Raw genomic sequence first — 13,323 nt, forward strand, 5'->3', positions numbered from 1 at the left:
AGCTTAGATCTTCAGGAAGGTAAGCCTACCATCTGCCTTAATGTTCTTAGGAATGACACCATGCATAAAGAAATGTCCATCTCTATCAGTCTGGCAGCAAATGATACCAAACCCTGATTCAAAATGGCCTTAGGGCCGCCTGGGTGGCTCAGTCGGTTAAGTGTCTGACTCGATCTCAGCTCAGGTCTTGACCTCAGGGTCATGAGTTCAAGCCCCACATTAAACAAAACAAAAACAAAACCAACAAAATGGCTTGAACAAGGAGGAAATTAATCATCTCACGTGACGGGAACTGCAAGAGAAAGCCTGGTGCTTCTTGAGGACACTCTGGGATCTGCTCTCTCCTGGGTGTTGACTTCATCCTAAGGCTGGAGACAAGATGACTACAGCAGTTCTAGACAGCAACATGCCAAGGAAGCAAAGGGGTCATTTGCTCATGTCTTTTTCTCAATGACGACCAAACCTACCCTAGACACTCCACGAGAAACATTTCTTCGCACCTCATTGCCCAGACTAAAAAATATTTTTATTTATTTATTTGACAGAGAGAGAGAGAAAACACAAGCCGGGGGGTGGGCAGCAGAGGGAGAGGGAGAAGCAGGCTCTCTGCTGAGCAGGGAGCCCAATGTGGAGCTGAATCCCAGGACCCTGAGATTATGACCTGAGCCGAAGGCAGCTGCTTAACCAACTGAGCCACCCAGGTGCCCCAGAACTTGGACATTTTTAATGATTATTGCTGAAATGACCATATAATGTGGCCTCTTTGCATTTCTATTCCAAGCGGGTGCCTGTGGTAGAGGGGGGGTAAATACAGAAAGATCTGAGAGGAGGATTCCAGGGCAAAGCTGGGGCATGAGGCAGAGAGACTCACTCCCCAGTAAACATGGATTGAAATGAGAGTAAAGGAATTTTTTTTTTTAAGCATGGGGGGAGGCATTTGCCAAACTCTTAAAGAGAACTGAAGAAGCAATGATTGCGACAAATTTTTGGAAGCTGGGAAGTGGTCCGTCCAGTGGTAACTGACTTAGCAGATTAGAGAAAGTGGAGTCTGAGAGACAGAGTCCAGAGACAGAGAGTCTCTGGAATTGGGGTCACTGGACGGGGGTGCCAAAGGCAGGAGGCCTGGCTAAGAGCCTGTGCCTGAAGCTGTCAGACCCCCATAATCTCCTCTATGGCAGTCCTAGCTCCCGTGTGACTGCCTACATTCCACGACCGGTTTGCTCTGAGAAATCAGAGCAACTCTGGACTCAGACATCAAAGGTAGCTGAAGGAAGGGGTGCCACTTTAAAAACAGGGAAACAATAGAAAGTCTCCATACCAAATGTTAGACTCCTGGTCTCCTACACGAATCTGGCTCAGAGAATGCCACAGCCAAGCAAGTCCCCTCGGTGACAGAGATGGGGATTTCTCTCACCTGGTCAGTTTCCTCTGCGAGGAATGACCTTCTGCCGAAGGTGGGGGTCCTCCGATGAAACTGCTTAGCACGATAATCCCGTTACAGGACAGGTGCTCAGGGCCAGCCGCACACTCGAATCACCTGGGGAGCTTCTAATGCTCGCTACTACCTGGGCCCTCGCAATATCCTCCATCATTCGATTGCTTGGCAAATAGGAATGGGAAGCTTACTGTGTGCCAGGCATTGTTCTAGATTCCGGAACACTGTTCTAGGTGTCTTTCTTGGAAAGAAGGAACTATTTATTCCTGGGTATAAGCCCCATCCACGCAGGCAGACCTTCCAGTTAGCTTTTAAGCGATCAGTCCGGGATCATTAGACATTAGAGGAAAGTTTTTTTTTTTTGGTTGTTTTTTGTTTTTTAACAAGCATGAGATTTAAAAACAAAAACTAAGAGGAAATCTGAGGGGAAAGAACTGTGCAGGGAATAGAGGAACACTTCAAAGAAGCTGTCATTGAGATCTGTAGAGAGTTGGAAAGATTTTCATCTGTGAAACGAGAATAGGAGGTTATAAAAAGAATATTTCAGAGATTTTTAAAGAGCTCTTGGAAATTAGAAATTTGATGGCAGACATAAAAATTCAGTGTATGGGTTGGAGGATAAAAGGAGGAAATTTCCCAGGAAGTAGCAATTTTTTTTTTAAGGAGGGAAAAAATAATTAGAAATTCAATCCATGAAGATCCCCTTCCAAGTAAATAGATGTTCCAAAAGAGGAGAGAAATGATTTTTTTTTAATTCCAGAAAAACTGCTCAGAACCAAAGGACATAAGTTTCCAGATTGAGGTGTACTGAAAGCCAAGTAAAATGTATGAAAAAAAAAAAAACAACTCACAGCATGATATATGAAAATGAAATTTCATTACAAGAGAAAGGACATTACAAAGAACAAGGAGATAATCCTAAAAACTTTCAGAGAGGGAAATAATTACCTTCAAAGCGTCAGGAATTAGAAGGAGAGACATCTCAATGGCAATATTGAACCTAAAGAGCAATGTGTTCCAAATTCTGAGGGAAAAGCATTTCCAACCTTCATACCCCATCAAACATGCAAACTTGGAAGATCTTAAAAAACTGATTATCCACGTACTCCTTCTCAGAAACTTCTAGAAGTTGTGTTTTACCAGAAAGAGAACAGAAACAAAGAGGAAGATGTGAGTCTAGAACACAGGGGATGCCATTTGGGACAGAGGCAAGTATCAGTACCCAGCAGGATGAAGAAAGGGGATTTCAGATGATGGGTGTGTGGCAGGCCTCAAAAGCAGCAAATCCAGAGCGGAAAGGAGCCCAGAGGGCCGGTGAGGGAGAGAACCAAGTGGAGCAGTATGTAGCTGCAGTATTTAAGAATACATCCAAAATGTTGAAAGCTGTTGTCTTGGGGCACAGAAGTTGAGTTTGGTGGAAGGTGGGGAAAGTGACTGTTGTTTCTAGTTATAAGCCTTATAGAAATATTTGACTTTGAAAATTATGTACATGTATTGTTTTGATAAAGAAAAAAGGGAAACTCAGGTCTTAATCAGATTCCAGAAGGAGAACCCAGGACTAAAAGGCAGCAAAAGTACTTGGTGAAACCACTGGGAAACAGAAGAGTTGATGAAGAAGGCAGGGCCAAGCTCTAGGCAGAGCAGATGAGAACTTATATCCCAGGAAACGGGCCAGAATGGGGTCACCCTTTCCCTTCAAGGAATCAATTCCTAAGTGTGACCTGCCTGGATTTACAGAGGAGATTAGTAAGAACAGAGGATTAAAGGGAGCTGTACATGCCAAGGGCAGTGTCGGGCAATTTATGGAAGCGAGAAGGCGAGCAGAAAGGTGGTTTCTGGAAACTTTGCTGCTCTTTCCTGCTAGATTAGGGTAGGTCCTCCCTCAGACAATTATGCCCAGCCGTGCAGGCTCACAGAGCTCAAGGCTGGAAGAACACAAGCAAGTCTAAAATCCTGAGTCCACCTGGGTTTCCCCACTTTCCCTGGTACGTCTTATTTCTGTTTCTTCTGTGTGTGGCCAACTCTGAGAACTCCTTTTTTTCTTTTAGAACCCGACACAGGCCTCCTTTCCCAAAGCCCACCCTACCTGTGAGTCCTATGGGTGCATCCTAGGGACAATGGATTTGACTAGAGATCCTGAAAACAAGGAACTGTGGGTAGATCCTGTTAACTTGGTTAACTATCTCAGCTAAAAAAAGGGCCACAGTGAACCTGTAGGTTATTGAGTGTATAGCAGTCAGATTAACACTGGAGGTAGAAAGATCCCCTGTGCCTTATTTTTCAATTCATCTGCAAGGGCAAAACAGTCTAGGTGTGCAAAGTTTGAAAGTACTACATTTCATGTGTATTTGAAGATGTTTATGTCATGCCTTTTGTGATATCATTATTTATGGTTTATGTCATGCCCCTTATGATATCAAACTCAGCCTGACCTATTTTTATGAAAAGTGTTTACTATTTACATTCACAGCTTTTCTTCCAGAAATGGTTCCCAGGATGACAGCTGTAGTTATCTCCTCCTTACAGGCATCTCATGACACAAGATTGACTTAACTTCACCCCTAGTATTTATAAACTATCTACTAGGGAGTAACAACATGATAGATAAGGTCATTCTCTTCCCAAACATCTTTCATCTTTAAATTCTTAGATTTGTGGACACTAAATCAAAATGTTCTGTGCATCAGTGGTGGGGGAGTTGTCCAAGCAGGCTGTTTAGTAGTTTGGGGCAAAGATCTGTCCCCAAAAGAGATCGTAACCTCCTGAGGGCTCAAAAAAAAAAAAAAAAAAAAAAGTTCCCGCTGGGCCCAGACGCATCTTTGCTCTAGCCCAGATTCCTTTCCCTGCTAGCCAGAGAGAAGCATGGGACAAGGGCGGTGTAACAGATGCCTGGGTTGCTGGAGCACCCCCACACGCACACACTTCGCGGGCTTCAACAGCACCCCTTCTCCGAGGTGTCTGAAAGAATCGTGGCTCTGGAGCCCCTCCAGACTTGTCCCTTGTGCCCCCCTCCCCTCCCCGCCTGTCACACTCCAGGCGCCTCCTTCCGTCAGTAATTGACAAACCAGTTCCAATTCGGTTACTCCTCCTAAGGAACACAGACCATCTCTAAACACGCCAATCCCCCAAGTCAAAAACAAGACACCCTGGTGATCTGCGAGATGAGTTAGTTGGCTGCGGCGTTTTTCCGAGGCTCTGGCTAAATTTCCACATTTGTGGATTCAGCCTCCATCTGCACCCCAACCCGATGGGGAGGGGGAAGCCTGTGGCTTCTGTTTGCCAGGCTTATTCCTACCTCCAGTTCTGAAGTCACCTCGACGGGGTGTCCACTGCGATGCCTCCTGCGACGGCCGGCGTGCGGATCGCGAGCCCCTGGCGGCGCTAATCCCTCGCGCCCGGGCCCCGCGCGCCCGAGACGCTGCCTGATCACCTGCCGCCGCGGGCGGGGCGCGGGAGGCGGGGGGGTGCTCAGCTCGGGCTCCCCGCCCGGGACGCCGGCCCCCTGCGCGCCTCCGCGCGGTCCTTCTGGAACCAGGTCCTGGCGGTCCGTTCCATGTCGGTGGGAGGACCCCTCCTCCCGCCCGCAGCCTGGGCTGGGACGTTATGAAAAGACTGTAATGGGATCCCAGCTCGGCCCGTCACTCCCCGGCTCACTTGTCAAAACTCCACAGCATTCCAGAATGCCTTCCCCGGTCACTCCCTGGCGGGGAGAAGGAAGCCGCCCGTGGGAGGGTTTCAGGGACTTGACGGTTGCCGGTGCAGACACCTTTGTTGACATCAAGCGCTCGGGTGGTGGGGGGGCGCTTCCCGCCGTAACCGGGAGCAGGTTTGGAGCCGATAACGCCCTTCCCAGATACCCTCGCCCGGTCAAAAGTTCTCCCCCGAGCCGCGGCGAGAAGCTCCACCTCCCCGGCACCAGTTCATTTCATAACCGCTCCGTTTCATAACCAGCAGCAGCGTGGGTTCTTACAGGGGGTGGGCGGGGGAGCCCCAAACCAGAATCACAACCATCACACCGGGCAGGATGTCAAGAAACTTTTCAGAAACCTCCAGAGTCTTTCTGCTACTTGAACCAAATTTACCACCGCTGAATTACAATCGCCCCGGTGACTGCACAGCTTAAGCATTTCCTTTATACCTTCTCCCGCTCCCGCGCCCCTCCCGTCATCTGCGGGGTTCAGTCAACAAGTCATCCCCGGGAGAGAGAATGAATGGGCTTGGGCCGCTCAGCCATCTCTCCAGCTGCAAACTGATGAGGAAGCCCGACCCACGAGGCTGAATTGTTTACATCACACCCACCGAAGGCTTCCTGTCTTAAATTAATGGGAATACAAATAAGACAGGAAAAGAGTGTTTGCTTTTCTAAAAGCGGAGGGAGGGCTCTCAGAGAGGGAGGGAGGGCTCTCAGAGAGAGGGGGAGTCACCCCACATTTCATTGCACGAAGAGATTTTTTTAAACTTCCAATTTTATTTTATTCCACTTTTCCACTTTTAACACTTGTTGAAAAGTAAAAGCATCGCTGTGCCAAACCTCAAACCATTAAGGAACTTCAGCTCACAACACATTTTCACCTGGCTTTGAAAGGGAGCCAGGTCGAGCTCCCAGAGGGAGCTAGAGGTATGGAGACCACCTGTGGTTGAATGGCACAAATCTAGGCACAAAACAAAGCCCTCTGCCTCCTGGGACTTGAGATGGACACACACTCCTCCTACTCCTTGGGCTTCATACCAGAATCTTGCCCCAAACCTATGTCTCTAAGCTATGGTTCTCTTTTTGGGCATCCAGCAACCCCTTAAAGTAAATTAGCTTTGCAAAGGATAGATCTGGTGGAATTCGAAGTAATTCATTATAAAGGAAGAGGCAAAAGAAGGCTTCAGTTCTCAGTACCATTACTGTTACTGGAAAGGGTAATTAGAGTCGGGGAGGGGCCAACCCATGTCAAGGCCAGGCTGGAAATCTGTCTTCTCTCAGAAGCAGCCCACAGAGCGCACTGGTAACTAATCATCATAATCACCAGTCCTGGAAATCGCCCTCAGTTGCTTCATTCAGATTGCACAACAGCAAACCCGGAGACAGGCAGGAATGCCAGGTGATGGTGGTCCTCCTTCGGAAGTACTAGAAGGAAACAAAACCCCAGGATAAAGTGTATCTCCAGGAGGTGTGGGTATTGCAACCAGCAATGATACGTGGCGTTTGGTAGAACACTACGGGTGTCTGATGAGAACAAGCTTTGTAAGCCATGCCTCAAAATACGGCAATTCCTTGGTCAAAACCAGTTAGGCTTATGATTTTAGGAAAAGCCAAGTACATCAGAACTCTTTTAGAGTGTCTGGCTTACAAATACTATAAGGTTTCAGTGAATGTTGGCTCCTCACCCCCCTCCCTATTCCCTCTCCTCTGCTTTGGGGTGGTAGCCCTGGTAGATTCATTAGCATACTTTTATGAGGCATCTCAGTATCTGATAAGTTTTATGGGAATTAGGTTCAAATTGAATGATTCTCTAATAATTTCAGAAGTCATCCTTTCTTCCCTTCTGATTGCTTTCCCCACTGACAGTTTCTTAATGCTTTACTTCTAACTCTCTACTCCATCAATCTGGTTATGTAATTTATGATGTGCAAACCAATGCTGTTTAAAGTAAATCCAGGATTTTAAATTTAATACAAATAAATATTTCCCCTTCCCCCACCGACTTTGTTGTCTAAGCTCAGTTTAGGGTGTGTATATGCCAGGAATTAAAATTTGAGCACATCTGTATAATAACTTAATTTCAGGAAAGATTTGGAATGCAGATGACATTCTCATCAGCGGGCTAGAAAGATAGGATATGCTTGGTCTTTTCCCTCACCGGTTTCACTGCTGACTGGAAAACAGATCAATGGTTCAGTAAACAAAGGGGTGCTTAAAAAGTGGTCTCTAATTTTACCCTAGGTCTGGTTTAAATAATACTTAACAATTGCTATGTGTACACCGAGTCTATAAGTAATATTAATTTGAGCAGAAACTGCTGATATGTTAAGAGAATTCATACACATGAAGGAAATGGTTCATTAAAGAGAGTTTAGAGTTCAGCACGAAGGCTGATTACAAAGTAATGTCCTGAGGGGTGATGATCAAAGTGACAGGCACAAATGGGGCTTATATATCTAGATTTGAGAAAAACAAAGACGTGAGGATCACAGCAGACCATGTATTCAATATGAGTCTGCGTACTGTACTGATAAGAAATAGGCAACACAACACTGGGGCGAGTTCACATTGGCAGGAGGTTGACATGAAAGGGAAGTGCCTCTCCCCACTTCTTCCTCCCCCATAATAAAGAATTTGGCAGCAGATAGACTCTTATTAGGGTGGTATGTCCAGTGTGAGGCCCCTTATTTTAAGGGAGATGGGGAGACACTGGAAAGGTTCCAAAGGAGAACCAAAATGATTAAAGAGACAGAAAATAGAACCTTTGAGGGAAGGTTAAAGGATTTGCAATTGTTTAGTCTAGAGTAAAAACTGCCTAAAGGCAAACTTAACAGTCGTCTCCCATTTGAAGGGTTATTATAAAGAGGATACCGACCAGCTGTTCTTCATCTCCACAGGAGACAAAAGAGGTAAGAGACACAAATGCAACATTAAAATTTGGGTCAGACATGAAGGCTTGCTTGATGCTAACAGTAACTGACTTGACACTGACATCACTGGACAATCTTCACCTATCAGACTCCCTTTTAAGTGATAGTCTTGCGTGTTTAGGCAGGAGCTGGGCTAGAGAACGCCCCCTTCCATTCCCTTCTAGGGCTAAAGTGGTCGTCATTACTCCATTGAATGTGGGAGCAAAGATCCTGAGCATCCACGCTCTATGCTCACAAATAAGGCACCACAAGAATGTGATCTTCCCCACAAACATATGCCCACATCTCATTGGACCTTTGTTTATTGGAATGGGTATCTCTAATATGTCCAACTCTTAGATACTGAATAGGTGATGTATATTTAAGAGACTCACTCCTCTTTATTTTTTCTCTGTACAGGCAACGTTACTTTTTGTTTAGTGGGCACACAAATATTAGTTGATGATGATGTTAATGAAAATTATAGCTATGGATTATTAAGTTCTTACTGTAATTAGGTTGGGCACTGTGCTAACAACTTTATGTAGATTATCTTTTTTTTCAGGAGCCCTGTGAAGTGGGACTAATTATTAGCCTTATTCTGACACAAGGAAACTGAGTCACAACAGGGTTAAGTAATAAAGCTAGTAAATGTTGGAGTTCCCAATTCAAACCCATCTAGTTTGACTCAAAAGGGTGTGCTTAACGATTACACCTCTGCCTCTCATCAAGTATTTTTACCTCTCGGGAGGGAGGAAACATTGCAAAAAGAAGCATTTACGCTTGTTGGCCCAAACTGAGTAAAAACCAAGACTTCTACAGGTTTATTTACATCACCTGGGGAGTGCAATCATTTTTCCCCAGCATAAGAGAGGAAAGGACTGGCTTTGCACTTTGCCTTCTGATCGGAAGCATACATTGCTGTCTCTCACCAAGCTGAAGAATCCAATCAAGGTTTACCTCTATTTTGTTATTTAGAGAGACTTCACTGTTCATCTGTAATCTAACCTTGCATATAGTAGGTCTTCCATGACTGTTGAAAGAATGAATACAAATGCATTACAACAGTGATGCTTTGAGACAAACTGAGCTGAATTAAGTTTTTGTAGCATGCTGGTGGGCGGACTCTGGTGGATCATTTCTCTGGGTCTCTTATCAGAGGTCCCCTGAGTCTTAAAATCCAACTGTTTCCTTTTTTTTTAAACATTTTGTTTATTTATTTGACAGAGAGAGACAGCGAGAGAGGGAACACAAGCAGGTGGAGCGGGAGAGGGGGAGAAGCAGGCCTCCCGACGAGCAGGGAGCCCGATGCGGGGCTCGATCCCAGGACCCGGGTATCATGACCAGAGCTGAAGGCAGACGCCTAACGACTGAGCCACCCAGGCGCCCCCCAGCTGTTTCCTTTAATTCAACATCTATGAGAAAACATAAGAATGGGTCACATATTTTTCCCCTGTCAACTACTTTTAGATCGAGAAAAGATTTTTAATGGGGTTTATTAAGTGCTGTTGTTTATCAACAATAGATGATTCATGAGTGAAACAAACATCAAAATGATTTTTAGAAAGGCAAATGAACCACACACAAAAAATTAAATGACTTGATCCAAATTACTACAAAGGACAGATATTTTCCCATTAGGACAATTTATCCTGAGTCTATAAACAGAGAGGGGCATAATTATCCATGTGTTTGCTAACAGATCTAAACCTTATGTAGCTATAAAAAGCTGGAGAGAGGAAGAAAGAGGAAATTCCCAGGAGAAGATCCCCAACCACATCCAGGGCCATCAGATCTCCATAAATACAAAGCCCAGCAGTGGCACCAAGTGAAGCATGAGAAGAAACCTCAAGATTTTAACACAAGCCACAGAAATAACTTTGAATTGTGTTAAAACTAAACAATGACAATTCTACCCAATAAACTTGCAGCTGACACATGGACAAAATGGTGACTTATTGGTGTTCCAGATGTAGTTAATAGAAACATGATGCCCAGAATAAAAAAGGTATTCAGTAAATGTTGATTGGATGTACAGAAGAGTGAATGAATGTCTGAACAGATGCCCAGGCTGCCTCTTTCCTCCTTTAAATCTCTGTTGGAAAGATGTCTCCGAGGCTTCAAGCCCAAAGCCCCCACAGAGGGGTTGAACAATCTGACACTGGTACTCTGGGAACAGTTGATGCAACCAGAGATGGTGTCCAACCCAAAGAGGCCAATTTGTGACCTTGCCATAAATACAGGAAGGGGAACTGCAGTTACCTGTGAACCTTGATTCAAAAGCTCCCATTATTTACAATATAGATTCTAAACTATTTGAAGTCCAACAGAATCAAGCATTAAGTGGCCAGCATCTATTGAACACTTACTGGATGCTGGGTTTTATTCTAAGCCCCTTGTATATTAACTCATTAAATCCTTATTACATTCTTAACAATATGTACTATCCTTACCAACCTGTTTTCCAGGCAATGAAAATGGGCTAAAAGATTCCTTCAGGAGCTCACGGTCATGTAACTAGTGTGTGGAGGAGCCAGAATTCAAACAAATTCCACCTGGAACCAGTGTGGGCTCTTTGGCTACCCAATGTTACCTGTCTGAATCCTACCTCCCACCACTCCTCAGCACAAACTCACTATTCCAATCAAACCGTTTATCCACAAATATTCAAAGAACATTCTCATCTCTGCAGGATGTGTTCCCTGACCTCCCCAGCCCACTCTTACCTCTCTATTCTGAGTGTTCACATCCCTTTTTCTCCAGTGAACACAACTGGAACTTAACTTGGCTCCTATCACATCTCTCCAACTAGATGTTAAGTTCCTTCGGGGGTTTGACAGTGTGTTGTATGGAAATCTGGGGATGTAGTCTGTAGAAAGACCTAGATTTAAAGTCCACATGCCGTAATTATCACCCATGAGACCCTGGGTAAATCATTTAATTTTTATTACTCTTATTGGAACCATATTCCTTAAGGGCTTATCGGGGAGGAGAGCTTAAATGAAAAAATGTATATGAAGTGTTGGGGATGATGCCTAATATTGTAAGCCTGTGATTCTCAACCACCAGCTATTTTGCCCCCCAGGGGACATTTGGCAATGTCTGGAAATATTTCTGATAGTCATAACTGGAGAGGGGTGCTTCCGGCATCTGGTGGGTAGAGGTCAGTGACGCTGCTAAACATTCTACAAAGTATAGGACAGGCCCCTGCAAGAAGGATTATCCAGTCCAAAATGTCAATGACAATCGTGCTGAAGATAAGAACCCTGCTACACACTATTAAAAATTTATTAAAAATGTTTCCATTCCCCTCCCTTTCCTTATTTTTTTACAGTACTGTGCTTATGGTAGGTATTCAGTAAATCTTTGTTGAGTAAACCTATTCATAAGTGGGTAAGTGAATGTATGAATCCTAAGACATTTTACTAGTAAACACCGGACTGGAGGGTGTGGTCCAGCCATGGCAGGGGTTGGGTGGGAGTTAATTAACTTAGAACCAGAACTTTCCAATATCCATGCTCAGTGAAAGGAATTCTGAAATAAATCCAACCTAATACCAGGGGCCTGTGCCCAATGAAAGTGACGTCAAAGTTGGTCCTAGGAGAGCTGAAGAATTTAGACAAAAGCCTGCTCTTTCTGGCTGGTGGCTTCCCAAATGACTTGCTATTACCCTGCAAATGCCCCCTCATCTGTTTCTAATCCCTACTCCAAAGAATACTAGGGCAAAAGAGCCAGAAGACCATGGAAGAATTTGTTCAACCGCTCATCCCTTGTCCACCACCCACCCCTGCAACAACCACACACAACTTGGAGCCCAGTCAAATGAACTCTCATCAAGACCATGGACTGGAAAACATGGTAGAAGCAAAAAGGACATGCAGTCATTACTTGAAGCCCTCATTCAACAGGTTCAGTAATATCGGCTGCAAGAACTAGAAATCCAAGAATAAAAGCCTACATTCCTGGATAGAGCATAAATCACATTAACAGAAACCAGAAACGAGAGAGAGGGTGAGGGAGAAGGAGAGAGAGAGGAAGGGAAAGGAAGGGAAGAGAGAGGAAACCATTCCTTCCATCTCCCATTCTCCAGACTTCGTGGCAACATTTGCTTGCATTCCGTCTTCTGCGGTCAGAAAATATAAATGGTTTTTGTGTAGTTGTAGATGAGAAAATTTAAAACTTTAGTCTCCAGTCATCTTTAAGCATCTCTGGGATGTTTAATTACCTGAACTAAATTACCTGCCCAGGACTGTGAGAACAAGATAGGTTCTTTTTTGCCTCAGGCCCCTGAACACATGAAACGGGGATTGTCCTCCCTGCTCTAATCACCTTCACCTGATTAATCCCTACTCCCCTCTCTGGACTCAGCTTAGACATCACCTTCTCCAGGGATTCCTCCGACCCTCTCCTAGACCCGTGAAGCTTTGGTAGCATGCCCACTGCCCATTCACTTGACTGCTTACCCTTCTAGACTATAAACTCTTTTAGGATAAGCTTGTATGGTCTTGTTTAATATTTTATTTCTAGGGCCTAGCACTGTGCCTGGCACGTATGGGTGCCCAACGGATATTTGTTGAATGGGCGACTATAAATCAGGAAACTTCCAAATGCATTCATCCCTATTAATCCCTAATTACTTATTGAGTGCCTTCTATGAACCAGGAATAGGGCTAGACAATGGGAAAACAACAATTATTACCTTAATAACAGTAATAGTAAAAACAATCACAGCTACTGTTTATTGGACATTTACTATACACTAGGTATCATGCCAAGCTCTTCCAGTATTCTTTTATAATTATCCACCCAAAATCCCATGTGGCAGACACTATTATTATTCCCATTGAACAGATGAAGAAAGATGCTGAGCCACTTCTATGGACCTTAACCACACAGATTCTATGTGAAAGAATCTCTGTCATTTAAGTCCCTCCAGGTCTATTTACATGGGCCTACCTCACATTGATTAAGAAAAAGTTACCTGTGAATTCACCCATGACCTTTGCTGATGTCTGTCCCCTTGCCTAGAAAGCCCCCATCCACTCTTCATATTGTCTGAAGTTTATTTTAAAATATTTTGATACATCAAGTGATGATAACCCTAATCTACATTTTAGAGGCCCTGAGCTAATGTTTGAAGGACACTTATCAGAGTCCACGCTTGAAATATCACTATCTAAAGCTGCAGCAGAAAGTTCTGTTGTTATCAAAATGGGGGCTAGAAATATTTTTTTTTCATCTATGGAATGAGAGATTTTTAAGATAAGTTGGTTAGAAAGGTTTGTGTA

At 44.4% G+C, this 13,323-nt stretch overlaps 1 protein-coding gene and 1 long non-coding RNA gene across 4 annotated transcripts in view; both read right to left on the bottom strand.

Annotated features, from left to right (window-relative positions):
• PDZD2 (PDZ domain containing 2) overlaps nt 1-13,323 on the bottom strand; it is a 339,767-nt gene that overhangs the window by 168,517 nt on the left and 157,927 nt on the right. Inside the window, exon 1 of one of the 3 annotated variants that reach the window (XM_073891063.1) lies at nt 4,731-5,589. The exons of the other annotated variants lie outside the window; for them this stretch is intronic. The gene's annotated coding sequence lies outside the window, so the exon portion shown is untranslated. Of the gene's footprint in view, nt 1-4,730; nt 5,590-13,323 lie in introns of those variants that run through there. 3 annotated transcript variants of the gene reach the window in all.
• Nucleotides 6,309-13,323, bottom strand: part of LOC112820313 (uncharacterized) — a 34,220-nt gene continuing 27,205 nt past the window's right edge. The window contains exon 3 of the long non-coding RNA XR_003207096.2: nt 6,309-6,551. This is a non-coding gene — a long non-coding RNA (uncharacterized lncRNA). The remainder of the gene's footprint in view (nt 6,552-13,323) is intronic.

This window comes from Callorhinus ursinus, unplaced genomic scaffold (genome assembly GCF_003265705.2).
Source record: "Callorhinus ursinus isolate GAN/ISIS: 27379988/994484 unplaced genomic scaffold, GSC_fseal_2.0 scaffold3, whole genome shotgun sequence".
NCBI classification, from domain to species: Eukaryota; Metazoa; Chordata; class Mammalia; order Carnivora; family Otariidae; genus Callorhinus; species Callorhinus ursinus.